The sequence below is a fragment of the Carassius auratus genome, chromosome 32 (genome assembly GCF_003368295.1).
Source record: "Carassius auratus strain Wakin chromosome 32, ASM336829v1, whole genome shotgun sequence".
Classification (NCBI taxonomy): domain Eukaryota; kingdom Metazoa; phylum Chordata; class Actinopteri; order Cypriniformes; family Cyprinidae; genus Carassius; species Carassius auratus.
The window spans coordinates 9,635,428-9,661,718 of NC_039274.1; the positions used below are offsets into that span (position 1 = coordinate 9,635,428).

General features: G+C 37.4%; 1 protein-coding gene across 2 annotated transcripts in view; it reads right to left on the minus strand.

Moving 5' to 3' along the window:
• Window positions 1-20,678: 20,678 nt before the first annotated feature.
• The window catches only part of LOC113051555 (potassium voltage-gated channel subfamily A member 1-like), a 45,470-nt gene continuing 39,857 nt past the window's right edge, over window positions 20,679-26,291 (minus strand). For both annotated transcript variants that reach the window (XM_026215422.1, XM_026215421.1), the window contains exon 3: window positions 20,679-25,754. The gene's annotated coding sequence lies outside the window, so the exon portion shown is untranslated. The remainder of the gene's footprint in view (window positions 25,755-26,291) is intronic.

Consider the following 26,291-nt stretch of genomic DNA (forward strand, 5'->3'; position numbering starts at 1 on the left):
CAACTGTGTTTGTAATTGCCTGCACTTATTTTTGTTTGAGCATGGTTTTGAGTGTTAGCTCGTGCTGAGTGAGTGTTCTGCTATGACAGTGTTGGTGACACACGCTGTCCCGTTGCAGGGGAGCATGCCTGATGAAAGGACTAGCAAACGCGTGACTAGCTCTACCCTTCTCCCTGCACTGTTGCATCATCTGCCTCCAGGACATCTCACAGCAAACGGATTCTCTCGGACTGAAACATCTCCATGTGATTGTTCCACCCAGCTCTAACAGGGCCATAGATCACTCTCATTGTCATTACATCTTAAATGTTTATGGACTCTTCAAATCTACGGCACACAGAATCAGTTTGGAATTTACTTGCGTTACTTATCATCATTGTGTTGTAGTTGACTGACAGACTTTGACAGTGAGATGTGGGAGGGCCAGTGAAAGGAATGGATAAGAGCGAGTCCGTTGGTACCACAGTTTTCTCCAGCTCTCATTTAAATATAAAGCAAATGCATCATGGACCGTCAGACAGGCTTTCTGTACTTTATGTTCCTGATTGTTGATTTCCAGGGATTCTTTTCATTTCTAAACTTTACAACTTGAATACTAACGTCCGATGGCAAAAAAAAACAAAACAAAAAAAAAAACACAATGGACATGGACATCCTATTTTCAGTTTGCTTTCAACACCAGTATAGTGGAACATCACTGTAGTGACCAATGGGTGAATGAAGACAGGTTTCTTTCTTTTCTCTTGTGTTTCTGGCAGTTTATGATTGTCACTATTCAGATGAAGATGAGGGCAGACTGTGTCAGAACTCTTTATGTCAAACACACTTATGGTCTCTGTTTGTAACCCAAATATACCAATGGCAGAGTACAGAAAATGAGTCAGTGGTGTGGTGCACTTTGAGATAATCATGCGGAGATTTACGCATGAATGCAGACCAGAGCAGGAGTTTGTTTATTTCTTGGTTTGGTTTCTTAGTGTTTTTTTTTTTTTCTTCTCACTTTTCTTCCCACTTTTCTCTCTATTTTTCTTTAACTATTCTCTTATTCTCTTCTCTCCTCCAAACCCTTGACAACCTACTTCTGATGACTCGGTTATTTTCCAATTTGTTTGCTGGGGTGTGTCAGTCTTTGAGGGGAGAACAGAAACACTTTCAAGGGTGTGGGTAAATTCTGCAGCTTTTCTAGTTTCTACAGTGTTTTGATTTGGCAATTTACTGGTTACTCTACAAGGGCACACGTATTTTGAAATCAGTCAATTTCTACAGATGCACCGGTTTTGTCTGCACAATGAAATTGCCTGGTGCAGCTGATCAGGTGTTCTTATTTCAAAAGAGTATTTATATGTCTGCTACCTTTTGTACAATGAGGACAAAATGTCCAAAAATTTAATGAAAATAGACTGGAATTTAATGGGCTGATTTTACTCAAAGGGGGATGTCAAAATGGTTCTTTACTGTGTCATTTATTTTTATTGACCCCAGCTCTTGTGTTTCCAACTCTTCTGTGTTTTCTGTATCTTTTCTGTTCTGTTCTTTAAGAGAGAAGTGGTAGTTCTACCAAATGATGTACAAGCATACATTTATTGACAGCTCAGCAAGCACAATTATAAATTTCTTTGGCGGAAGGCCCCGTCCGTGGTTCGTAATCCGAGGGTAGCAAATCTGCATTTCCTGCCTGAAGACGAAGGCAGGGGCGCAGCAGACCCCCCTGGAAGGTAAGGACAGGACCATCCTGGTGGTGGTGGGGAGGGTGGAGGTTGTTGTCGCGTTGGCATCTGCGAACTCAAACATGTGTAAGTATGATCTTTTATACAGGACGAAGTGATTGAGTCTTCCTGGCAGGACTTAGGCTAAAGCTTCCATTTCAGGAAGCATTTCACTGAATTGTTTTCTGGAAATAAAGGATGCATCAGACCTGACAAGTCTGGTGGGGGTCAGCTTGTGGTTTTGTGGGGTCATGAGTGACATTGAATTAATTTAATTACAATTAATTACCATTACATTTTTTTAAAATTGTCATTAATGTAATTGTAATTTTAAAGTATATTTTAATCAAATTAAAAAGGCAAATAAACTACTTTTGAAACATACAGTACAAATAGTAAAGTCAATACTCTTTTTACTAGCAAATCACATTTGTTCTGAGTTCTTTAACACAGTGACCAAAAGAGCATACACCTTTACCAGAAGAAGCCTCCGACAAAAGAATGACTTTCCATCTAAACAACCTGTTCAATCGAGCATTCAATGACAAAACTGCTGAATTTCCCGTTTTATGGTATTCTGCAGAGATAACAAGAATGTACCTAAGGAGCAAAAGGAGTACTGACATTTTAGTTATCATAGACCTGCCCAAATGTTTTTTTTTTTTTTTTTTTTTTTTTGCCATCCTTTATGTTTGATCGTTTCCTAGTTTCAGATCAGTTTGAAAGTGTGAGTATTAGATTCTTACCCACAGAAGATCACATTTGTGATGAATCTATAAAGGCAACCCTTGCTCTGAATGGAGTCGAGCCCAGTTGGCCTGACTCTTTTATCCTCTCTTAGAAAACACCAGCTCTGGAGGGATTTGCACTGGGCCATCATTTTTTTCTTCTTCTCTTTTTTCAGTCCACCGAGGGAAGCTTTATCTATTTTTGGCATCACATGACAGACTACCACAGCGTACCAAAGAGCCAAAACTCACACAATATCCTCCAGGCCTACAGGCATACAGCCAGGTGACATAAGGGCCCGCACTGTGAACAAATAAATCCAGGCTGCTGTTGTCAAACACAACTTTTGGATTTTTGAAAGCCTTATTATTGCATGTCTACCCACTCTAATGCCACGTGAAGCAGTTTATGGAGAAAATTTGGTCTGAGAGCCAGACTTCAGAAATGAAAGAATTAAGGATGATAATAAAAAAAAAAAAAGGAGAGAGTCCATTTTGGAGAGCTTAGCTCAGTCTGTGAACCCACAGCGAGATTCAGCCTGAGATTCAATCAACAGAGTTTCAGCTATAAACCTCTTATCAGCAGAATGTATCGCTGGAATTAATTCTGATAATTGACTAAATTCATTAAAATCTAAGTTCAGGATTATGTTCTTCAGTCAAGTGAAGATAAGTCCAGAAATCTAGAAAAGCTCGGAAAGTTCTTGGCGGATCTACTTTTTGACCTCACCTGAAAAGTACAGTGAATATTACAGCCTGAGGCATCATTGCACATTTATAAAAATAAAAAATGTACCTGTTAATGTAACTTCCCTAACCTCCCTAAGAAGAGATTGTAATTTTCCCATAATTCGCTGTGAATGCAGGTCTTTCTTGCCATTTACTGTACACATCAACTGGGCGAACCCAGCAAGGAAATGGCAGCTAGGAAACTAGCCAACTGCCAGGAAATATTTGAGTTACTGCACCTAACTAAAGCCTAGCAATCAAACATGATTCTCAGTCATCACTGCTCTTATCAACACACATTTACAGAGGAAAAGGAGAACACTTCTGGTCCTTACTGGAACCAGAGAAAAAATGAGTCCAAGCCAAACTAATTATTCAGCACCACAGAGAGGTATTGATACAAAAAAAATATTTACTTGCGTCATTGAAAGGATACGTGTATAGGATAGTCTCATCTAGCCAGATCTTTGGCAATAATCTGGTACACATTGCAGCTTAAAATTTTGGCCAAGAACCATCTGTTTACACAGGAAGATGCCTGACACGCTTGATCCCTCGGGATGAGTTACATCCACCATGCTGCCATTGTCCTTTTGACCTTGTATGCTCTTTTAAACTGTTTCACTAACATTCATTTCTTTGTTTTATATGATTTGGTCATTTCCTTTTTTTTATTACTCAGTACATCTCTATTATTCTATATATCTGAGTGTCTTTTCTTATTCTCTGTATAAAGATCAGAGATTTATAATTGTAATAGGCACAGACTTCATCTTAGCCAGTTTTGGTTGCATTAGTCTAAGCAAAACAAAATGCTAGTGCTTTATATATATATATATATATATATATATATATATATATATATATATATATATATATATATATATATATATATATATATATATATATATATATATAAATAAATTAAAATACAATTAAATTATGCACGTATATCATCTGTAATGTACCATTCAAAAGTTAGTATGTCAGTACAAATTAAAAAAAGAGATGAATACTTTTATTTAGAAAAGATAGTATTAAATTGATCAAAGGTGACAATAAAGACATTTATAAAGTTACCTAAGATTTTTCAAGATATTTCAAATAAATCACACAGAAATCTTGAAAAAGAAAGTATCCACACAATATGAAGCAACTGTTTTTAACTAATGATAATAAATGTTTCTTTCTGAAGGATCATGTGACACTGGAGTAATGATGCTGAAAATTTAGCTTTGCCATCACAGGAAAATTTTTTGATCAAATACATACACCCTTGATGAGCACAAGATACTTCTTTTAAAAATATTTTAAAAATCTTACTAACAAACTTTTACTTTATAACAAATGCAAAATGACAATTAAGAATTTAGTCAATAAACTGCAAGTCAGTTTTTGTGAAATTATACTCCATCAGCCTCACAAACAGAGTCTTACATCATTCTCAAGCACAGTTGAGTTCATTCAGGCACATGTAATGGTACGTAATTGTTTGTGTTCACATTCTGTGGACATGACTGCTTACTATTGTAGTGAGCGACCCACTTATTTAGTGATACTTTACCTTCATAGATTTTATCTAAATGACTTACATTTAGTTCATGCATTCCCTGAAAATCAAACCCATTTTCTAGTGCCATGCTTTTCTGACAAATATATCAAACATTTAGTGAAAACTCCAGTGATCAACAGATGATACACAACAGCTCTGCTGATGAAAAGTGAAACAATACCATTTTCACTGCACAAATTTTAAATGCATTGTTTATTCTCAGCTGAACAACTGTGGAATAATTTATTCAGCACCCTTTGGAGGGCTGTATGAAAACTGTGATGTCATGCCACATATTGGCTGGATAATGATGACTCATACGTGCGTTTGTATGCTCACTGAAGAGTTGGTGTTCAGCTGAAGTGACTCAGTGGCTCGTTACATTGGCAGCTTACAGAGCCTGTAGTTGCAGAGCGAGGTTGTAAAAAGGATAATGTGCACGGCTGCAACAGAGCTCATTTGCAATAGACTGAATGAACCTGCTCTTTTAACAGGCCAGCAGCTTTGCCTTTGAAATCACGATTTTTATCAACACAGATCAACACAGTGTTCCTGTGCATAAGTTAGTGCTAACATGAACGCAAGGGAGCGATAGAGAGATAGGTCTGTGGTGGGTGTTTGACTGCTCTTGAGGAGCCAACGTTGTGGGAGGGATCCTAAAGTGCACACACGCTCCTCGAACACAGGCAAAAAAAATTTACCCAATATCCAAGCAATGTCTGTGATGATTGCATAAGAACAAGTTAGCTAGATGTTGCTGGATACATTTTAAGTTTAAGCAATGTGGGACATATCCGCTCAAGCCTTTTCGCTTAATCAGATTGGTTAGATCATGGCTCTGCTGCTGCTTTGAACCACTTGAATATCAGACACGACTATAACCAAGCTAAGTGCTGCCTAAGGCTTAACCTAACCTGAGACGGACTACTGGGAGCTCAACAGAGAGGAAGAGTGACCCAGTCATTTACACAAAGTGAAGTGGACCAGCAAAAGAGGGCCCGATACACACGGCCATTTGTACTGACAAAACCTGTTACAGTCTGGAGATTTCTTTCAAGCTTTCTTCAAGAAGTATACAACTCATTAACATAGTTATATGTTATTTTATGTAATTATTAGTTTCAAAATATGGGAATACAGTCCAGATCAATCAAAACATGCATTTTCATATAAAGTTTACAACTATAGAACAAATGCTTCATGTTTATTCTGGAAGTTTTTCTGAATTATAAATCAGTGCAGGTGTATTCCTCTTCTCTGAGCGATACGGGAGAAGGTCAGAATACACCTCTGCTATATGTCATTATTAAGAGTCAGCAAAAGAGTTCATCGCCCACAAACTCATCCACATCTCAGCGATGACTGTGTGGTTATGAAACGGTTGGCGTGGCACTCATGTGCTTTGGCTGGTGGCTGCAGGGAGTGAAGGATTGCTGGCTCAGACTATCTGAGCAGAACAGTGCCAAAATGTTACAGCAAAACAAAAGAATAATGTGGAATAGGTCCATGCAGAGAGGTCAGATAAATGTATTGTTCAGACATGGGACTTGGATGATGGCCATATCAAACTGACACAACTCACGGTGACATATTTAAATGAACACCATAGAATAAAATCTAATAGTATTTCAATTATTATAATAACACTGTAGTTCAAAAGTTCAAGATTTTCTTTAAACAAGTCTGATTTTCACCAATGGCTGCAAACAGTAAAAACTATAATATTGTGAAATGTTATTCATTTAAATGCTACTTTCTTTTTTAAATGTAATTTACTTTTTTAACGACAAAGCTGAATTTTCAGCAGTCATAACTCCAGTCTTCAGTGTTGCATGATCCTTCAGAAATCATTGTAATGTTCTGATGTGGTCTCAAATCAAACAGTATAATGAGATAGTATGATAAACAGTTGTGCTATATACAGTCATATTCTTTTGGAAAGCATGATACATTATTATTTTTTTTTTTTAGGAAAAGAACAGCATTTATTTAAAATAGAAATTTAATGTAACATTATAAATGTACCCTAGCTTTAAAAATATATTACTATTGATTAAAACGTATTGATTGCAAACTTTTAAACGGTTGCATGAATTAAGGATATTTTCATATTAACATATCTGTTCTGCACTCAAACCCTATAACTTCAGAAGATTAAGTATTGTCTGGTTGTGAGTCATGGGGACTAAACCTGTGTTTAGTGTTCCTGTCGCACAATTGGTAGAGCATTGCGTTGTCAAGCGCAATGTTGGGGGTTTGTTTCCCCGGGAACACATGATAGGTAAAAATTGATAGCCTGAATGCACTGTAAATCACTTTGGATAAAAGTGTCTACTAAATGCATAATTTAAAATTGTAATTTTTTTAATTTAAACCCTTTTTTTGAGTTACAAAATAAAAAGGCATGAGGGTGAGAAAGAAAAATGACACAGTTTTCATTTTCAAGTGAACTAACCTTTTAAGTGAATTGATAAGACCTTTATTAGCTTTGAATCCTTGTTCCACTCAGAGATTAGGTGATGTATGAGAAAGGGCAAGTGGGATACATATGTCACTGCAGGTCTGAAGTGGGTAAGACTAGGATGCTGGCTTTTATTCCGATACTGGCTGGGATGTGGCCTGGATTTGGATGTGCTTCAGACTGTGCATTTACTGAATGAGCACTGTGCTACGTTTGAATGGTCACACTGTATTTTATGTATCCTCTTTTTATTATTATTATTCTTAACTGCTTTAATTCATTTTAAATCAATGTTTTAATCATTTTTAAAATGTTTATTCTCTGCTTTTATTGTTGTGGTTATTTTTTTATGATTATTTTAACTCCTTTTTATGTAAAGCACTTCAAATTACCATTGTGTACGAAATGTGCTATATAAATAAACTTGCCTTGACAGGGGATCAGTTTATCACAAAGAGACACGTTGGCAGTATTCTGGAAAGGGCAAGTGAATGGCAAACTCGAAGCTTTTTGGGCCGCTGCATTACATTTGCAGAAAATAATAGATTGTAATATTGCACACTTAAAACCCTGGCAGCGATTTTACAAGAACTGTTTTTGATTGAGCCAAGACAGCCTAAGTGAAGCCTACTACACTTAATGACAAGCATTATATTTGAAAGTCAAGGCATTGCAGTGATTTTTTTTTTTTTTTGACATTCAAAAGTTACCCTTTTATGATTCACTGGAGCCAAGATACATTCTGCCCAGATGTGATGCAATGACAGCGTAACACCAACCACTGGAGACACCTGCCTTGGCCAAAGAGTAAAAATCATAGACCCACTAAAACAAAAAACTGCTGCATACACTGTGTTAATATGGTTTAATGATAAAAATGTGAGAAGCATCTCTAGGACAAATGTGCCATCTGTTTGTAGCATGTTTGAGTCCATTTTCTGCCAGGGCACCATTCCTTATTTACTTGTCTCCTAGAAATCACTGGACATAATATTCCACCCTTTCTTTTTGTTAAAGTGATTCTAAGTGTTGTTTTAGTATGACTGAGATTCGCATTAATATTTTAAATTCGTTTTCTGTTTTCATTATAATTGTACTTAAAGTGTTTGCAGTTTTGTTTGTTTTGTTCTTTTTATTACTTTGTATGTCTGATTTAATTACGTGTATTTCAGTTTTATTTATTTTAGTGCATGAAGATAACTAGCTGAAGTAAAATAAGTTTAAGTTTTTTATTATTTTTTTTATTTCAGGTAAATGTAATTTTATTTCAAGTAACAATTTTTGAATGGTTTTAGTTTTAACTATATAACCCTGATACTAAGTAAGGTCTATTAATATGCACTACTGTTTAAATGTTTGTGATAAAGTTGATGATTCATTAAGTTAAAGTGACAGTTATAATGTTAAAAAAAGATTTATATTTCAATGTATTTCTTACAGGCGTTTTACCTGTATTTTGAATTTTTGCACTTCATTGCGTTGCGTTTTAGAGTTAGTCTGTAAAATTACTGGACACTGTCCTGACAGAAAATTGCTGGGTAATTACACACTTTCTCTTTTTCTTTGTGAAATCTCAGTTTCACTGTCTGGTGTGGAGCTGCTGGCATCTTTGTGTTGTCCTAGCAGCCTCCTGAGGGAAGACCACTGGGTACGAGACAACTCTCCATCTGCCTCCTGCGCCAAAGCTTGCAGGGCTTCTCCATCTTGTTCGGTCCTGCCGAGTTTACAGTCTTGGTGACTGGCGCCAAGTAGCAGTCTCACGCTGCTACTGAATCATAAAGCCGTTTCGCACCGAAGCAAGAGAGCGTCTGTGAGACTGAAGACAGATTGAATGATTGTAGTGGTGTAGAGTCACGCCGGTTCATGACCGCTGCCCTGTTTAAAAACACTTAGCAGAGTCTTAGAAGCGATTACAGTGACTTCTCAAGTGGCAGATATCAGATTCTCCTTTAGTTTTTAAATGAGTGCTTACAGGAGTTTAGCAGTCTTTCCTTTAACCTGGTTGTTTGGGGCTCTGTTTTGTTTCTAATGAAGTAATCGAGATCTAAAGTAAATTCAAAAAAAGATTCCATCATGAATACATTGATAGCATGAATAAATATAATAAAATAAACATACAGTATAAGCAGTCTTTATTCTATTTTGTGATTTATTTATAGGCCTTTCCTTTTTTTATTTGGTAGCTACTTTCCTTATTCCCTGCCCTATAATGACCAGACAATGTGACCCTGGGTTTGTCATGCCTCGATCTGAAGTGTCAGATGAACCTTGACTTTTTCAGGGTCTTCTGAATCAGATAAACATTGTACTGTATAAAATAGGATGACAAAAAAGCATCACAGAAAATCCATATGCTGTAAGACCATTAGAACACAAGAAAATAGCACAGGTCAGTTCACTAGCAGTGACTGAAGGGATTTTAAGCTGTATTATAGTATATTATGATGGTGAGATCAGATCTTTCTGTGGAGCACTGGCTGTTGTCAGACAGACTCCTTGTGCATACAAAAATCACACTTTATTACAATTATTACAGGATTATTAAAATGAATGGCAAAAGAAATGTTTGGAAACGTAAACTGATATTTACTACTGACACACATACAGCAAAATAATGAAATAAGCAACTTTAAACCTTTCTGTGGTTGTTGTTGTTATAAAAATACTAATGACCTAAGACTTTTTGCACAGTAGGATGTATATTTATACAGTATAGAAAGAGATGAATGGATGGATTTTTAAATTTTTGCTTAACTTGCTGGTTTATTTGTTTTCTGTAATTAAAAAAACATTGCTTCTGTACAATATATCCCAGTTATTATTCCTCTGGCTCCTGATAACACATGCACACTTTATCACCACAAGTCAACTGTTCTTACATTCCTAAATTTAAGATATATGAGCCAGCGCAGGCACTATGACAGAATAGCTGAAGAGCACATTAAGATCCCATATTATGTTCCTGGGAGTGACGGCAGCAGAGGCAGAGAGGGTGAGTTATGCACACACACCTTGTACACATTCATAAGATAAGTAGACCCTGGAACAGCTCTGGGTGAGTAGCCACAGGATGGATGTTTTAGAGGGATTTACAGCAGTGATGGCTTGTAAACATTTTTAGGCATGATGCCAATAAGAAATAGATGTAGCTGCAGTGAAGATGGAGAGAGAGTTCCTCTGATCTAACCTAATCGTGATCTTCTTGCTTCACCCCGAGGAATCGCCTGGTCTGAGCATCTATTATTATTATTTTTTTTTTTTTTACCAGCAATTACCTAGGATTAGAATGTTAGAATGCTCGTTTACAATTCTCTGCAAATGCGAGACAATAAACAGATGTTCAGGCGGCATTTTAGTGTGTGCGCTGTGTGTTACCTTGCACGTCACTGCATCACTTTCACACTCGAGTATTCCAGATGGAGTTAGAAGTCAGCACGACTGAGGAAAAATGTTTGGAGCCAAAACAGTGAATGCAGATCTCAACCCAGCATGTAAATTCTTTTTATAAGAATTTATTTATTTATTTCCATTCCACGACCAAGCAGCAGACCCTCTGCAGGTAGTCCTGCTCATCACAGAGACAGCATTCGGATCTGAGCTTAGCCAAGTCCAATCCCAAGCCCTCTCCGCCTGTCACTTAGCCAGCCCAGTGTGACACATTCAAAGCCTCTCCACTATTCATTAGCATAGAAGCGTTGTAGAATGAAATAAATATCTTTCCCTGCCTCATCAGTTTGAATTTGAGGAAGGAATGGTTACGTAAGTCTGCTAAATATATCTATGCTCATTTTATGCAAAGCCCAAGCTTACAGGCGGAGCTTGTGTGGTATTCCAACAGGAGGATGCCTTTCATTTCCCCCCAAGCCATGTTATTCTATTTCTGTCCATGAAAAAGGAGGAAAAGATCTTTAAAAAAAAGTCAGGCCATTTTTAGCAAAGAATTCTTGGTTTGGGGGCCAAAATGAGCTTGTGTTGCAGTCTATAAAATAAAAGTGCACATATTATGCCATTTCAAGTATTGCCTTTCATGCAGTGTGTAATGTAGCTGTATGTGAATGTACATTATCTACAAAGCTGTAAAGGCGAAAGTACACCATAAATAATGTTGCTGTCTCCCAAAGAAAGAATTGACTCTGAACAGCCTAAACGAGTCGTCTGCAATTCGAATCCCACTTCGTAATGGCTACACATCCTGGGGTTATACATTTGCATAATGCCCGCCTACTGTACCATAGAAACGTGTAAAAATAATCTATTAAAAAAAAACTGAAGCAGCAAACTTTGCAAAACATAAATTTGTCACTGCCAAAACTTTTGGCCATGATTCTATGTTCTACGTTAGCCAGCTAGGAACAACTTCACAGTAGCTTGTTTGTGGTTAACATCATGTCTTGAAGACACTGTGTCCTACATTTTGATAGTAAATTTGATTTATTTTCACTACCAAAAGATGAGGCTGCAAAGAATCAGTGGTAAATATTTGTATTTATTTATTTATTTTTATTAATATATATATTTTATTTATTTATTTATTTTGCTGTACCACAGCAGTACAACCCCAATCTTTTTTGTGTTCCTGTCATTTTGCTGACAACTGCTTCCATAATCTCGGGAAGTTCAACACGGGATAAGCCATCTTGCTTTTGAAAGATGGCTCAGTACCCAGTTTATTTGGACCAGCTGGCCCCACTGAATCATAACCTGTAAGTATGATACAGTAATAATAGATGTTTATATTTTTTATCGAGCGTTCAAAATACGGAACAATGTTTCTGACACCTGCTGTATGCGGTAGACCAATCACAACAGACTAGGCCATCTGACCAATCAGAGCAGAGTAGGCTCACGGGAAAGAGTGGTTTGGAGAGACTAAATGTAAGAACGGCTTCAAACGAATCATTTGAGAATTACGGGAAAATTAGGTGATAATAAATGCACATTTTTTGAAAATGAAAGCCTTTATTTGACCTTGCATGCATACAAACCTACTGCAGGAGACTCCCAAAACATTAGAAACCCTAAAAAAATGACATAATAGGGGCAATTTAAGCATCCATAAGACATAAGAAATTCAGTTGTGACTTGACACACTGTTTGGAGGCAATAGTCTATGTCATTAAAATAGCTTTGTACATGGGAAAGTGTGTGTGTGTGTGTGTGTGTGTGTGTGTGGTTGAAGTCTTTGATGAATGAATTTGTATTCTAACAGTGTGAGGCTGGAAGTGAACTGCTCTGCTCCCACAGGAAACTGTTAGTGTCCCTCTTTCTTTCTGTCTCTCTCTTCTCTTCTCTTTCACTTACTCTCTGTGTAAGGCTGAATGACATGCCCCATGCCTGTGAGCTGCTCAGCCATATACAGAGCTGACTGACAGCTCCCTCAGAGCAAAGAAGGCACAGTGAAACATAGATCAACACAGCTCAGCTCAACACTACACTGCATACCACTTACCTGCATGCTTCAAATTTAGATTTGCACTAATCGAGACGCAGGACAACAATTCCACATTTGGGAGTTAAACCAACAAGTTACACCTTTAGGTGTGTGGCAGAGTGGAATTAAGTGACACATGCGTTCATGTCATTCCAAAATACGAAAATTTTTATTAAAGATTCATTTAACATGTTTGTTGGTGGGCATAGTATTTCTGAAAAGACATATAATTGTTTCATAAACCACATTTCAGTTGCACTACTCTATTAAAAAGGTAACTAAAAAGATGCATTTATGATCATATTTCACTCTGAAACGTTTTTGGTAGGCCTTAAGATTCATTACCTCTACACTTCAGTAGATCCTAGCACCAAATAGTTTGGGAACCTCTGTTATTCAACACACTTCATCACTGAATGCTGCAGTTATATTCACCACAAATGCTAAATAGGAATTCTAAAAAAGAGCTCCACAGCATGTCTCAACATAGAGGGCAAATCTCGACATGGCATAACTTCAGCAGGAAACTATGACGCTCATTCAGATAATCCTTAAACTGTCCTGCCAATCAATCCACACGCCTGCATAAAACGCTCACATCACTTGCATTGCAGCCTCTCCAAGAGATGTTCTCTGCATGCAGTCTGTTACTTCATTGTTATTTCATCCAAAATTACCACACACTTCTGTCCTCATTGTAATCAGCTAGTGACTCACTGTAGGATCAAAACACTTGCAAAGATTCCCATTTTCTCCACATCATCCCCATGCACGGTCTCAACCTCCTCCGAACATTCCTCATTGAAATCCAAATCCACAGCTGACCTCCTTCAATATGAAATGTTTATGCTACAGCCCTCATAAATGCCTGCCCACTGTTAATCATATCAAGTTTACAAGAGAGAAGGTTTTTACACTTCATGAAATGATCACATGACCACTGCTCATGGTTAGCATGGCTATAAACAAGATTCAAATTTGATATCTGTTTGAAATAGTACATAGTGTTTTAAATAGTAGTTTTATTAATCCATAGTGACTTTTAAGGTAAGCAAAAAAGTTTTGAAAGACATTTCAAACGTACAAAACGTACATTTCAAACACAAACCCATTGCATATATATTATTATTTTCACTCAAACAAACGTTTTGCCATAATACTTTTTCATTCTTTTGGTTATTTATTATTATATTAATGTGTAAATAGTGAAATAATTCTAACACATAAATGTATTTTGTTGCAATTATAATAAATATATACTAAATTAAATTATTTATTATTATCATTATATTAATATGTAAATATTTAAATCATAATTCTTCTGATGTATTTTAATGCATTTAATTATAATTTATATGCTAAATCAAATTAAAGCATTAAGAGTACTTTTGATAGAAATCCAGCATATTTGTATTTAAAACAGAAAAACAGACAGATTTTGTCAATATTATGATGTTAATATGTAACTTTTTTGTCATTTTATGTATTTGGATGATAAAATATTAAATATTATGTACATTCGTGTGAAAGGTTTGATATCTGCTGTTATGGCCAACAAACTGGCACTGTTATGGATGACCAACATGATTTGGGATTTCTGTGACATTGTTTCAAGGTCATTTCTAAACAGTAATAGAGCTGTGTAGCGGACTTTTATTCCTATTTGGTCTGAAACTTAATTTGTATCTCTAATCCCCAGTCTCACGCACACACATGCATGCATACATGCATGGCCACCTAGGATGATGAGGGCACTGGCAGGTCAGGGGTGTCACAGCTGAAAATATCAGGCCGACTCCTGCTGCTCAGGTTCAGCTCAGGCCTCCGATGAGTGGCAGAAGCCTTAGAAAGTGTGTGCGTCTATGTGTCCGTGGTGTGTTTGTGCATCAGTCAGAGGACTTTCCAAAAGTACCCGGCGCACTGTGTGCTCCGAAAGGTTGAGCTGGCGAATGGAAATATCCATTGTAGATGATTGCCAATGCCTGACACCCTTATATATCACTCTGCTGAGCACTCATTGAAAATATACATCCCACCCCCAAGTCTAAATCCTCTGAGATAGAGCCGCTTAAGCACAGCGCTTCTGCATGACTGTGTTCGTGCACTATTCAGAGGCATGAATGTACCATTGAGTCGCTCACAATCGGAATAAACATAACCCGACGCCTATTCTGCTGTGAGAAGAAGGCCTCAGAATACACATCCTATTTGAATATCTGCAACTAGACATGAGTACAATATCATATCATATTCAGAAACTCGACAAATCCAGTTATTCATGTTTGTATAGTGCATGTTTAAAAGCTTTGGCTTTGAGAAAAAAAGAGGGAGCTTTTTGCAATAACAGTTTGTATTTAATAGTGAAAGAGTGCACCTCAGCACTGAAGTGTATTCATTTCTAAAAATATAAATATCTTTCTCATCTCACAATGAAAAGGGTCCCCCCTGAATAGATCTACCACTTCTCTTCTCTTCTCTTCTCTTCTCTTCTCTTCTCTTCTCTTCTCTTCTCTTCTCTTCTCTTCTCTTCTCTTCTCTTCTCTTCTCTTCTCTTCTCTTCTCTTCTCTGTTATCCTCTCCTCCACTTGTATTTATGCTCCAGACAATTCACACTGGCAGTTTCCATGACAACAAATAGAAATTTCCCTTCACACCTCATGCGGGTGCATTTCACCGCCAGTGCATCACAGACAGCGCCCGCCTTCCATGTCACAAACTGTCTGTGCCATGCTCTTGTGCTCCAACAAACAAAGCACCCCCCCCCCCCCCCCCCCCAAAAAAAAGAGACCCCTCTGCCTCCCTCCTCCTCTACCCATGTCACTAAGCCTTAGCTCCAAGCTACAACCCACTAGCCTCTTCAAGGCCTCACGCTGGCTGCGAGGGCATGAGTGTCATATAGAATCACGCTCTCTGGTTCTCATTTCCCCATCCCTCGGAGGCTGGTTTGGTATTATGGGTGAGTTAAGATGAGTCCCATGTATGGAGTTATCAGAGCTGAGGATGATGTCAGTAATTGCACAGAGCGGCTGAGGATGTGCCGTGTGCCCTTGGCGGTGTGTGTGTGTTACGGATGGCTGAGTATGTGCAGTCTTATGTGTTCTGTTCTCTTACAATTCAATTGTTTCTGCATCAACTGTCTTCTCTCTCACTGCCAGAGCATTACTTCTATTCACTCTGTCATGCTTCTATTCTTGTACATACATTTTTTTATGCACTCTTTCACAATTTTATCTTTCTCTCATTCCTGTGGAACTGTCCCTTGACTGTTACTCTGCTCTGTCATCCACTGTCCTACTCATTTATTTGAGTCTTTTTTCACTCTCTGCACCTCTCCTGCTCTCTTATCTCACTCTCTTTGTTTCACATAGTTCTGCAGTGCTACTAGACTGGTCTAACATTCATAGCTGCAGAAGGGACCCATTTCAAAAGAGACTACTGTTGCCAAGACAGCAGGTTTTCTCCCTGCAAATATTATTTGGGATGTAGTCACAGTGGTGTTTTCAGCCCTTTGTACACCTTACTGTGAAGTAACTCAGTTTGATTCCCATCTTCCATCATCCTAAGTCAAAGTTCCGAATGATTGGCTGCCTTCAAATTCATGAGCTGGAACTGAATTGGCCACATCCCAATATCAGAAAGAGGATTTTATTGAATTGTAATTCAGAAAGATTCATCAAGGGTAATGCATTCTGAGAGTGCTTCTGCACTGGTCAGCAAAAAAAAAATAAAAAAAAATAGTGCTGTCAATCTGTCAGTAGTGTCAATAAGCGCTGTCAATTATTAATTGCACATTTTTTCTGCAATTAATCTTGTTTAATCCCACCTAACTTTAAAGTTTTTAAATACGCTTTTTTATTGCAATAATTTCACATTCAGTATTCAAATTAATGTAAAGACAACATTAAGACAGTATATTTTAAATATTTGCTCAGTGGCATCTTTTTTTATGATTTAAGGTTACTACTGATGTCTCTAAATTTTTCCACCTAATATTTAACGGTTGACTATTGCCATTGAGAGCTATACATTTTTACATTTACTAAACTTCAAAAAATAACTTCTAATTTAGGTGAACTTCACAGTCTTCACATAAATCCATTATAATAAATGTTCTTTCTGTACACTTCAGCAAGTAGAAAATATACAGAAATGGAATAAAGTTATCAAACACTAAATCCTAAATTAAATATAGATCAATCCGTAAAGTAACACTTCACTATTTTTGAAAATAGGCTAAATTTTTAACTCACCTAGAGTTAAAACAGTTCAGTTTTTCCAATTTGGAATTCATTCAGCTGATCGGGTCTGGCGGTAACACTTTTAGCTTAGCTTAGCATAGATGATTGAATCTGATTAGACCGTTAGCAGCTCACTCAAAAATGACTAAAGAGTTTCAATAATTTTCCTATTTAAAACTTGACTTTTCTATTATTACATTGTGTACTAAGACTGACGGAAAATGAAAAGTTGCTATTTCCTAGGCCCATATGGCTGGGAACTATACTCTCGTTCCAGCGTAATAATCAAGGAATTTTGCTACCATACCATGGGTGCAGCAAGCGCAATGATATTACGCAGTGCCAGAAAATAGTCCCCACTAACTCCAAAACTTTTCATTTTCCTTCGGTCTTAGTACATGTTGTAACTACAGAAGAATCAAGTTTTAAATAGGAAAAATATCGAAACTTTTTAGTCATTTTTGAGTACGATGCTAACGGTCTAATAAGATTCAATGATCTATGCTAAGCTAAGCTAAAAGTGCTACTGCCAGACAGGGACATCAGCTGAATGGATTCGAAAACGATAAAACTCAACTAGGGAAGTTGGAAATTGAGCCTATTTTCAAAAATAGTGGAGTGTTCCTGTTCCCGCATTGTATTGCCTTACAACTTTTTACCTTTTCTGACCCACATTAGGTCTCTACTCATGAGCTGATGAGTTAAATCGGATGTGTTAGATGAGAGAGACAGTGCTGAGCTGCCCAAGGACAGTTTTGAAAATCATTGCATTTCAGACACATGTTCTTAAATATGACTCATAGATAGCAATTATATGCATGCATGCACAGTTTTATATAGTAAAAGGCAGCTTTAATAATCTTTTTCGTAATGTCATGACTTACCTGACGACATAACTACAAAATTGCATACTCATTCTCTTGATATACAGGGCCCATCTCCACATTTGTGTTTGCAATTAAAGAGCACATGCTTCGAGCTCAGTATAACGGCTGACAGGACAGGAAAATTCAATACGTTTTTACTGACATACGGCCTGACAACATCTCATCTGACCACAGTTCACTGTTGTTCTACTGAAGTTCCCTCATCACCTGTACATTTTCTGTGCTTGTTTGACTAGCGCCTGGAGCAGAGGTGAAGTTGGAGTTCATGTCTGAAAAGTCTTCCGTTTGGTGTGGTCATAAAGATGTTCTGTGTCTAAATAAACACAATTTTTGTCAAGAAAAAAAGAGACAGAGGCAGCAGTTGTGAGTGAGGTGGCCAACCTTAGCTCCACCCCTTCGTTAATTAATTTAAATATCCACACATCACCCATCATGCCAGTGAAAAAATTTCCATTCAGCCTAAAATCTTTAAAATAAAAAACCTAATGTCAACATTTAAAGTTTACCTTTATACACTTTTTCTAGTTAAAGTTAGTTGTCTACTTCAAATTGCAATTCTACATACTGTTTGATAAATAAATTCAAATGAAATTAACTGGATTGGATTGGAATTTAAAAGTTGTTCTCAATTCATTTGTCAGCAAGTAATCAAACTTTGATGTTACTCTAAAAAGTAAGCAGAAAGCCATGACTTTAGAACTTAACCTCTCCAAAAACACCAAACATTCAAAGCTTTCCAATTAAAAGATTTGCATCATAATCATTTAACAGTTGCATAAGAACTGATCACAGACAATATATAATTTATAACACACGCATCTCATAAATGATGTAAAAACACAATTGATATCTTCTTCAGTTGCTGTCCAAAGGGGGAAAATAATCTGCTTAAATATTCCTCGGACCATGACCGGCAATTATTTTTGGGCAAATTTACATTTTGAATATCGCTTGATTACTTTAATTGGTTGTGAATCAAACGCCATCTGAAGAGGACCTGGGGGAAAAAAAGCTTATAATTAGGGTACTGAAGAAAGCACGATAGCATAGCTGGAGAGAGATTGGACATTATCTGAGGATGGGTTGGGGGAACTTAAGAATGGGGAATTAGAATGAAAAAAGAGAGGGACCAAGGGTACGGCACAGAGGGAATCAGGTTAAAGGAAACTCTTGGAGCGTAAAATGGTGTAGAATTTCCAGGAACAGTAACGGGCCGGGCATTATGTTTCCAGCAGTGTTAGGGATAAGGATAGCTGTTTATTGCCTTGTTCCCTCGTAGTGTGAATGCTACAGAATGCCCACCATGTGCTTGGCTATTGTCCTGTGTCAGGTTTAATGTTACACCTTTGAGTGATGTGGCCTATTCCTGGAAGACAGCCACAAGCCCCAACCCAAACCCAGCAAGACTCCAAACCAAATATAATACTAATCTGCAAAGGACATTCATGGCCTGTTTCATTCAATGACCTTGCATGAGTATGATCCATAAAGTATCATTCTCCTCAGACCAAACATGACTAGCTCATTGGCGAGTCAGTCAACATAAATGAGCGTATGCACCCTGACTGTTCCAGCCAATGGTAACAAACATCCTCGGACACAGCTAATGCGAATGTGACAGCTGACATTCCACGTCAGAAATGTTACGTAAGTGTGGCGAAGCAGATGCGGCGAGAGTTTGCGAGCTGGAGAGGAAACGAAGATGGGAAGACCTCAGAGATTGTTCTGGGTACTGTTTCACCCCTGTTCTACAGACGGCAATGATGGGCGCTCGTCTATAAATATCAGCACCCCAGTGCTGATTTACACCCTGTGGCTGTAGCCCAGAGGCCACATTGGCATTGACCTTCAAGGCGGAATGCAAACACACAAAGACAAATCGGTCTCTTTCCATGTCCGCTTTCTCCAGTTTACAGTAAATAAAGAAGCCCACAGAAAGCGGGTTGATCTATAACTAAAGTAGAAAAGTCACCTGTATCCTAGTACCTGTTGACTCTCACCCTCCAGCCACTGGTAACTTTTCCCTGAAGTCATGCAATGGCAGAAGATAAGACTGGGACTAATTAACACCTCATTTATTTTGGTGCACTGGTGTGGACAAGTAAATGTGTGTTAAAGGGGAAGGAACACAACAGCATTTAAGTGATATTGTTTTTACACTGCTGCATTTGAGCCTATGCGTGTGACCCCTGGGTGGAGTGCGGTGCAGTGCTATTTTGTTTGCAGGGTGTGAGCTCAGGCACATTGTCTTCAGTGGGAGTTCGGCTACTGTGTCTGGACCAAATCCAAGAGTCTAGTCATTGCTCAACACAGCTTCCATGTTAAATATTTAAATGCTGCCGTATATGAATGACTGGAGGATTAGGTGTCTGTGGGCCCTTGCAGCAGAAAATGTCCCATAATGGCAAAACTCTTTGTCCTCTGTCACAGGCCTTAGTCGAAGAAGGCACAAACATACTGCAAGGGATTTGTTAGACCTATGCTACGTCAACTGTCACACACACAAATGGATATTTTATTCTAAGAAGAAATGAACAGTTAGATTACCAAAACGATTATTAAAAAAAATACACACACACAGACGAAAGATAAAAATGGCCACCTTTGTTTTAATTGAATATATTATGTTTTGTTTTTTTTATTTTCAACATTGCACATAATTTCATTTTCACCACATCTCATATTGCTGCCTACAAAATGATATGCATGTAGAAAAATCCAGAAGATTGGTGAATTACCCCCCCCCCCCCAAAAAAAAAAACATAAAGATAGAAAGAAATTATACAGGGTCTCCAATATACAAAAAAAAGTAATAAATAAATAGCACAAATACATTGTCAAACAGGATGCAAGTTTTCAAAACCAAAGCATCATGCAGAAAGAAAGGGCAAGCCCATCCAAAACTCACATGAATAGAGGAACATTTGGTTATTTATTTACTTCTTTGGGGGGGGGGGGGGGCATTCTATACATTTTCCTGCCATCTGGATTGTTCATCAGAAGAACACAGACTCACCGAGCGCATCTCCCTCCGCATGTTTGTTAGGAGGCACAAAAGCTGACCCAACACACACCAACACACCTCTCATCGAAGCTGAAATACACAGAGGTCCATCTGTGATTACCAAAATGATCTGATATTAGATTCATATTTCTGACATGCGAAAGCCTATGTTTCGTTAGTGACCTATAGCTGTATACACTACATTGCTGTAAGCCAGACACTAGAAGTAAGGTGATCTGGTAATTGAAAGAGATCTCTTCCAGTCAGCAATGTTCTCCTGCGGTTTCGTTACTGTGTGGAGACGAGGGGTGAGCAGCGAAGCGTTACACAGGTAACTATGTCCATTATGACACTTTACAAAAGTGAAAAAAAGCCTAATGATTCTTTAGAATTTATCTAAGCTCACTGAAATCCATTAATAATGAGCAGACAGTCACTTGTACACAGTACAATATATTCCATGCTGTAATGAAAGCCACAAGAAAATATTTATAGTTCATACGATACATCAAATATCACATTGGTGTGCTAAGGTTTCAGGTTTTCTATGATTGCTATTTTTTAAGTTGCATTTCTAAGGATTCTCTTAATTTTGTCTCAGTATCTCTCATTCAACAGCAGGGATTCTGGCCATTTTGCAATCAAATAGGGATGCACAATATATCAGTCAATATTAAAGATTTGTTTTAATTTATATATTGGATCGGCTGTCTAATCCCACTCCTGGAGGACCACTGTCATGCTCCAACCCCAACTAAACAACCTGAACCAAAGTAACCAATGTTTTCAGGATTAAAATAATCTTCCAGGTAGGTTAGCTGGGACAAGCTGGAGCTAAACTCAGCAGGAAGTTGGCCCTCCAGGACTGAGATTGGACACCCCTGTATTGGATATATAACGGTCAGCTCGGCAAAAATTTAATATATATATATATATATATGCATGCTTGTTTCCACCATTTTTACATTAAGATCATCTTTGCCGTCATCTAACGCTCATTTGAAATTTTTAAAAGCACTAATTTGTTAACACTGTTAAACGTCACCTTTAGCAAATCTTGAAATGAATCTCCCCTACATTACAATGTTGTGACTAAACGCCTAAATTCACGTGTAGCACCTAAGAACATTTCATTTAATTTTTTAATTTAAAGATTTTAGAGACAATAGCATACAATTTTAATATCAGCCATTGTCTATCAGCCATGACATAAAAAAACAACAAAAAAATAAATAAATATATATATTAGTATCTTTTTATTGTCAGTGCATCCCTAACAGTCAAACAGAATTCATAATGGTAATACTGTGTGTGCATCTAATAAGTGAGTTTTAGATATCTCTCCATTGCATTCCATATTCATGTGCAAATCAGACCGCATAAGCCACAGTTTAATCGCAAGTTGAATATGAACAAAATAATCGATCAAATCAATGAGAGGATGTGCTGATATGGTTTATCTCGTTTAGCAGGTAATTCTCCTTTTTCACCAGGCAAAGCTTCCTTTTCCTCCAAAGCCAGCTGACCAGTCAGCACTGGCAGAACATCTCCATGGTAACAAAGTCTCCTCACGGTTGACTGGTAATTCTTGGCTGTTGACTCAGTGTATAATAAAAAGAGCCATGCACATCGCATCGTGGATGTTAAGGAATTATTTTGTTCTCCAATGTAAACCGTTCTGATCCACCGCATCAAGCACAGAGCAACGTGTCGTGGTGACATCATAATAGCACTAACACATATTTACATATTAAAGTCACATGTAGATCTACAACATGTGACATGACGCAATGCTCCATGTTTAGTTGCTTCATGGCGCTGATCCACCTGATGATCTTGGCTATAGTTTATGAAAGCACTCAGCAAGTGGTCCTCTGTTAGATAGTCCAGTCAACTAACTAACACATACACTAAAAAAGAGAGAGCTGAGGAGAGGGAGTCTGCTACTGACAGGATCGGCTTTCACGAGGTGCACAAAACCATTAGGAATTAAGAGAACGAGAGAAAAACAGGGCCTGGGACTCGAGAAGGCTAACAGTCAAAAAGTAGATTTGCCTAAAATGACGTGACATTGAGGACACAATAAAATAGACATCTGCTTATGTACATATGTCGTGCTTCATGTGCATCTATTTTACTAGGTCTAAATCTCAAAAGAAAAAAATATATAAATAAAAGAGGTCCAAACATAGAACATAGATATTCAGGGTTTGACTTTGGTTATATAATATTCAAGGCTAGATTTAAAAAAATAGATAGTACACTTCCATAGAACTTTGCATACAGATTACTTGAATGTATTTCCTTGACAACGAAGCAGCTGGTTCATTCTAGAAATTGTTTGTGTTTATATTCTATAAGATCAGACCACGCTTATCCTAAAATTCTGACACGTTGTCTATTCTGAGAACATCCGACAAGAAAAACACATAGACAGACAGACAGAAAGAGAGAGACAGAGAAAGAGAAGACAACTGTGTGCATAGCTCTGCATGCTTGGTTGCATGTCAGATAGGCAAAAGACAAAGAATGAGAAAGGAGTGGGAGATGAAAAGAGAGACAGAGACGGGGGGGATTGTGGGGCAGTCATTTCACAGAGAGTATCGTCTCTTTATGTTGCTGTGTCTCCAAACAGACAAGAGAGAGGGAGAGAGAGTGTCAGTTACCTGGGAATATAACTTGCAGATCTGTTTATATGTGGCTTTATTGTCATGCTGTCAGTGTGGCACTGTAATTCACAGTCTGCTGTTTGAGGGCACTATTTATAAGAGGGTATTGCAAAAGGGGCGACTTGAACTGCAGTACCAAAATTCCCAGTTCACATCAGCAGAGTAGTGTTATTCCTATTGTGATGAACTGATCAGTAATATTTATAAACCAAAGTCTGTCATGGGTTATTATCAGTGATATTTAAAGTGGATGCAGGCAGAGAGCAGCAGACATTGCTCACCATCTGAGCACTGGGCATCAGTCCAGTAATGCACCAACTCAAATGAATAACCAGCTGTCTACCAAACCTGATGGCACCCACAATTCAACTTTCATCATTTATCTGCACCTTAGAGACCATCAAGGCCACCAGAAATATAGGTATATTTTTCAAATGACTATTACTGATGTTTGACTCCACTGGGTGTTAAAGGGACTGTTTACACATTGTTTACATAAAAATGGAAGTTCTATTATGTTGCTTCAAACTTGAATGACTTCCTTTCTTCTGTGAAGCAGTTGAAATAAAACAATCAGATTTAAAAAAGTGGACACAGTCATGGACAAAAATATTGTAACCCCTGCATATCTGTCAGATAATGCAATTACATATATTCAATATTAAAAAATGCTTTTCCACAGTTTTGGTTCTCAAATCCTCAGACAATTCTTTACTCTTCTTTCTTTTCTCCACCCAACACAAAGACTGACTAATTTTCCCCCCATTTGAACTGGTTGCAAGTTGGATTTCTATATTGCCAGCACCTGTGAATTGCTACAAGTAAGTTTAATTACAAATTAAAGTAGCATCACATGCTTAAAATACAATTATTTCAGAAGATTGTGAACGGTGCCAATAATTTTTCCACTCCATTTTTTGGAGTTATGTGTAGAATGTTTCAGATTTGACTTTTTTCCTCTTGCTTTTTTGTGTTGTTCCAATGCAAACAAAAGAAATAAACATAAGAATACCAAAGCATTTGTAATTGCAACAATTTTCTTGGAGAAATAGTGCATTAACTGACAGAAAAGCAGGGGTGCCAGTATTATTGTCCATGACTTTATATGTCAGACAAGCTTTTTACCAACTACTTATTATATATTTAGTTTCCTCCACTGACCAATAAGACATGACATTTAAACATATGCACGGTCACAAGATGTAAAACATATGTAAACATATGCTTCTACGTATGTTGGTAAGGCATTTTTAAATCCGATTGAGAAAATAGTCAGATTTAATCATTTACAGAATGAGCTTCATTTTTTCCTGTTCATTAAATTATTTCAATTCTACACCATCTCTTTATAGTCTGAATAAAATTTAATTTCAGATTAAAGATGTAATATTTGGGTCCATGCAAACGTATTGACTTGCATTAAACGGACAAAAAAACAAAAAACAAACAAACAAACAAAAAAAATACCACTAATATATTTTTCAGAAAAAGGAAAGTCATATGGGTTTGAAATAACATAATGAGGGTGAATAAACAATCACCTTAGTTTCTGAAATTTGGGGTGAACTATCCCTTAAAGAACATTGAGGGTTTCATGACAGAGCTCTTCTAATCTAAATGCAGATTATTCTTGATTGTTGAAGATTTGAGCAAAAGCAATGAGTCTGGTGCTGAAGGGAATGTGATTTGACCCTGCATTCATACTGTAAATGTGTGACCCGTTCAGACTGACATCATTGAACACTGCCGCTGAATTTCTCCATTCCAGCTGGCAGTCTTTTGGTTTAGGAAATAAAAAGAGATAAAACTAGATGGAAGAGGCTGCCACAGACAGACAGTAGACTTTCCCTTCACTTATACTGAACAGCTTTCACCAGGCCTACTACAAAAATAAAAGAAAGAAAGAAATTGAACAACAACAAAAAAAAAAAGACAATATTACACCCAAACAAATATTTCTCTATTTTAAGAAAATATTCACATCTGATCTTGCAAGACACTGATTTACTCATAAAGAGGAAAATTAAAACTTGTCAAGCTTCTTGACAAGCTCAGTCTCCTGCTGCAGGTTTGTCTACATAAGGATGTAGTGTACTGTGTCTTTAAGGCATTTATTGGGGTGGGTCTTAAACAGTTTGACACCTGGCTTGATGGACTTCCTGTCTTACTGCTCGTCTGAGAGGCTGCAGTGTCCACTTTCTATCTGATGTCCAGCAGTGGCTTCAGTGACACCTGCATTGATGCGCCCATCCTGTCCTATAGCTGTTCGTTGACTGGCAGTCATGGCTGTTCCCCTCTGTAGGAGTCCAACGGCTGACGGAAAGTCTCTCATAGGAAAGACTCACAAGGCTGCAACAGAAAGGAAATAACAAATCTTGATTACTGATGCATTTGTTCACCTGGCTTAGTAGCAAATTAAAGTTAGAGTTTCCTCAGTGATGTCATTACAGTGTCAGAATCTACAGTGACTAAGAAGTGCAGTGTCAAGTGACACACAGAAGATTGTCCTGTCTGGCACATTAACCCAGACAACCTTCACCTGTAGAGAGTATACTTTACCATTACGGAACAACAACTTCAAGCTAATGATATTATGGGGTGAATTCATTCAAAAGTGCCCTACTCACTCCAAAGGACAGAGCTCTTGAGGGCTCTGAAGGGTGCAGTCTGAGTATTGTCTCATATGTTACATTATGGTTGTGTGGGGCTTAGTAAGATATCTTGGTAAACCATGATATATATATATATATATATATATATATATATATATATATATATATATATATAATCTTTGATTAATAGAAAGTTCAAAAGTACAGAACATCATTTACAAATCTTTTGTAACAATTGTAAAAGTCAATTTAGCTGAATAAAAGTTTTTATTTC